Source organism: Rhinopithecus bieti, unplaced genomic scaffold, assembly GCF_001698545.2.
Source record: "Rhinopithecus bieti isolate Rb0 unplaced genomic scaffold, ASM169854v2 scaffold_6902, whole genome shotgun sequence".
NCBI lineage: Eukaryota > Metazoa > Chordata > Mammalia > Primates > Cercopithecidae > Rhinopithecus > Rhinopithecus bieti.
Window position 1 is genome coordinate 385163 of NW_016805183.1, and position 3856 is coordinate 389018.

General features: G+C 38.3%; 1 long non-coding RNA gene across 1 annotated transcript; it reads right to left on the minus strand.

Moving 5' to 3' along the window:
• Positions 1 to 1565: 1565 nt before the first annotated feature.
• On the minus strand, positions 1566 to 3831 carry LOC108529262 (uncharacterized). The gene is made up of 3 exons (XR_001885459.1): positions 3730 to 3831; positions 2995 to 3085; positions 1566 to 1911 (listed from the first exon to the last, which is right to left on the minus strand). It is a non-coding gene; the product is annotated as an uncharacterized LOC108529262 (long non-coding RNA).
• Positions 3832 to 3856: the final 25 nt, after the last annotated feature.

Consider the following 3856-nt stretch of genomic DNA (forward strand, 5'->3'; position numbering starts at 1 on the left):
CTCTGTCTCAAAAAAAAAAAAAAGAACCAAATCAATTTTGTTTGGTTCTCTGTACCTAATGCTTAGCACAATAAATAATACTAAATCAAAGAGGGAATTTATTAGAAATACATATGAAGCTCTACATGTGGATATTAAAAGCAGCTGTACAAGTACAGGAAGAGCTTTAGCTGCATTAACAAACACAATTGCAATTGCACTATCAGTAGCGTAGTGTGGTGGCAACGAAAAACCCATCTTTAGTTAGATATGTGGTGTCTGAAATGAAAATTGTTACTACTAAACTGCTTCCATCCCAAGCTGGTAGGATCTCACCTTTAATGTAGTGTTTGATTCATAGCAGCACACTTAGAAAAGGCCATGGACAAAATGGAGAGAAGAACTCAAATCATGTCATAGAAGCAAATTGAAGGAAATAAGCACCTTACCTTGAAGATGAGAATGCTTTACAAAGCCATAGAGAAAAGGGTTTCACTTTGTTATATGTGTCTTCGCAAAGCAAAACAAGAACCAATGATAGAAATTGCAGAGACAGATGTTGCCTCCTTTTAAGGAAATCATTTTTTTCTAATGAAATGATCTCTCTTGGGAGGCAATATAAGGATCTTACCACTGGAGATTTTTGAGACTACCACCAACTGGATTCTTTGTAGAAGGGATTATAAGTGGTTCTCAATCCTGGCTACATATTAGAATCCTTTTGAGGGCTTTTTAAAGATACCAGTGCTTGGCTCCTTCCCCAGATACTCTGATTTAATTGGTCTGGAATGGGTTTCAGGCACTGGTTTCCTTTAAAAGCTTCTCAGGGGATTTTAATGTGCAGTCAGAATTGAACCCTTAAGCTAGATGACCAAACCATTAACTAATATTTATTTAGTACTTTCTGTGTACCAGACATTGTGTTAAACACATTTATGTTACTTCCTTTGCATAATCCTTGCAATACTCTGTGAGGTAGGTATCACAAAAGAGGGAATGAAAGATCAAGAGGTTGACCAGGTACAGTGGCTCACGCCTGTAATCTCAACACTTTGGGAGGCTGAGGCTGGAGGATCACTTGAGACCAGGAGTTCAAGACCAGCCTGCCAGCCAAGGCAACATAGCAAGAACCTGTCTCTAAAATAAAAAAATAAAGGAAGAAAGAAAGAAAGTTCAAGAGGTTATGATCTTTACTCTTGGCCACACAACTCTTTTTTTTTAAGATGGAGTCTCACTCTGTCACCCAGGCTGGAGTGCAAATGGCGTGGTCTCAGCTCACTGCAACCTCCGCCTCCTGGGTTCAAGCAATTCTCCTGCCTCAGCCTCCCAAGTAGCTGGGACTATAGGCATGTGCCACCACACCCAGCTAATTTTTGTATTTTTAGTAGAGACGGAGTTTCACTGTGTTGGCCAGGCTGGTCTTGAACTCCTGACCTCATGATCCGCCCGCCTCTGCCTCCTAAAGTGCTGGGATTACAGGCATGAGCCACCGCACCTGGCAAGCCACACAATTCTTAAATGACAGTGCCCAAGGTGGGACTCAGATCTGACTTTCAGAGCCCATGATGCTTTTCACCAAACCTCACTCCTTTTCACATAGGATCAGCATTTTCTTGATTAATATTGAGTTCTATCAGCAGTATTTTGACATGATTCCTTTAACATACACTTTAACAATTTTAAGAACAGATTATGCCATCTAGCTTTACTTCTTTGGAAAGGGTGTTAGTCTTCTTATTTGCTATGTCCATTATTATAAGGAAGTAAATCTAGAGTTTACAGAATCACAAATCGTTCATCAGAATGATTGCCACTACCCGCAGAGCATATCTTTTTAAACTTACTTCTAGACCCGATAGCCATAATCAGGATGTCTCCAGAAAGCTGTTAGCACAAAGCACATATCCTGAAACCATTTGCCTCAGCTCTAATCTGCAAGTAAAATAAGTAATAGTTGGATGGTCTGTCAATAAGCGTTTCTGGTTTTGCTTTAGTCTTCAGTTTAAAGAGAATAAAGCAAAGCCAATGCATTTGTTTACATTATAATAGTGGCCATCATTTACAACCATGTTTTAGACAGCTAGCATACAATTATTGATTCACAAATTGACAGCTGGGCACCATGATTCATGCCTGTGATCCCAGCACTTTGGGAGGCTGAAGCAGGAGGATCACTTGAGTTCAGGAGTTCTAGACCAGCCTGGGCAAGATGGTGAAACCCTGTCTCTACAAAAAATATAAAAATTAGCTGGGTATGGTGACATGTGCCTGTAGTCCCAGCTACTCAAGAGCCTGAGGTGGGAGGATCACTTGAGCCTGGGAAGCAGAGGTTGCAGTGATCCGAGATCACTCCACTGTGCTTCAGCCTGGGTGACAGAGTAAGACCTTGTCTCAAAAAAATAAAAAAAGAATATTTTTTTTAAAAATTGGCTTGGCGCAGTGGCTCATGCCTGTAATCCCAGCACTTTGGGAGGCCGAGGCAGGCAAATCACTGGAGGCCAGGAATTCGAGACCAATTAGATTCTGTTTTAAACTTGGTGACTGGTTTTTTTTCTCTTTTGAAGTTGGTTGATACATTACAATGTCATTCACTATATAAGGCTATTTATTGATACTTTTAAATTTACTTGTTTGATATGTTAAGAATTGCTTGTGAAGATAAGAAACAAACCACTGTGTTTACATAGGGGATTAATTTCCCAGTGGACATTGCTTGTGACCCATGTGCTATCTATATTGAAGTGGTCACAATAGTTTTGTAATAGTGGATAATGTTTTTTAAATGTTGTTACGTGGCAAATCCTATTCACAAGTTCAAAAACATAGTTTAGCGCATTGTACCCTCGCACCACCACCTACTCCTGCAGTTTTTTTTTCAACTGGCTCATGTAGGAGTACTGGACCCAGAGGGCAGGACCCAACAGATTCCACTGTGACTCCAGATGAGCAGAAGCTTTTAAAATGCAGTTTGGGTATGTTTGTGAAAATATCACATTGCTATGTTGAAATACATACCTATTTGGTAATAGTCGCAACCTTTCACCGTTTTTAGTTTGACTTGATAATGACAATCTATTCAGGGCATGCTTCAAAATTGCATTAACTGCTGTATACAAAATGAAAATTGAAAACATATTACTTTAGAAATAATACTATTAGTGATGTGTTAGGTTTTGTTACAAATTTAACTGTGTCCATAAAAAACACATTTTTAAAAATTATTATTTGAACTAAAGCATATTTCGCTTTCTCTGTTATCTAATATTCACCTTATTTACTTCTGAAACACCAAACTTAAATGTTATATGGTTTGGTAATACTATAAAGTAGTAATAATATAATAAAGAAAAGACAGTAATAGAAAATAGGGAGACAGCATAACTTAATAAAGTCAATAAGTTGTAATTTATAATACATTAGAAATAAAATGTACTGCATATGAAAATAACTTTTAATTCATGCAAGTAGATCTGCAAATCTTGATGGCAGTATCAACAATGTGACTATATTGACAGTAGGAGCTTAAATACCTTGAATGTCTTAAAGTACTTAAAATAACTAAAAAGGCAGTCTCATTTGAAATCAAGGCAGAGGCGTCATTCAAGCAATTTACTCAGTAGTTCTAAAAGCAAAGAACTGCTGACATTACAGTAGCCTTATCACCATGAATCACGTTTCACTTTGAATGTTCAGATAATCAAATTTTAGCTGAAATAAAGGTTGATTTATAGAGCTGAAATCAATACTCACAGTACAGGTTCGCCTGAAGTAAAAGGAGCTGAACCCCAAGCTTCCTTAGACACTGAGACTCGTCTTGGTTGTGTCAGCTGGGCTCTTCCATCCGGTCGTGGTGCAATTGGTTGGGGTTCTCTTCTTT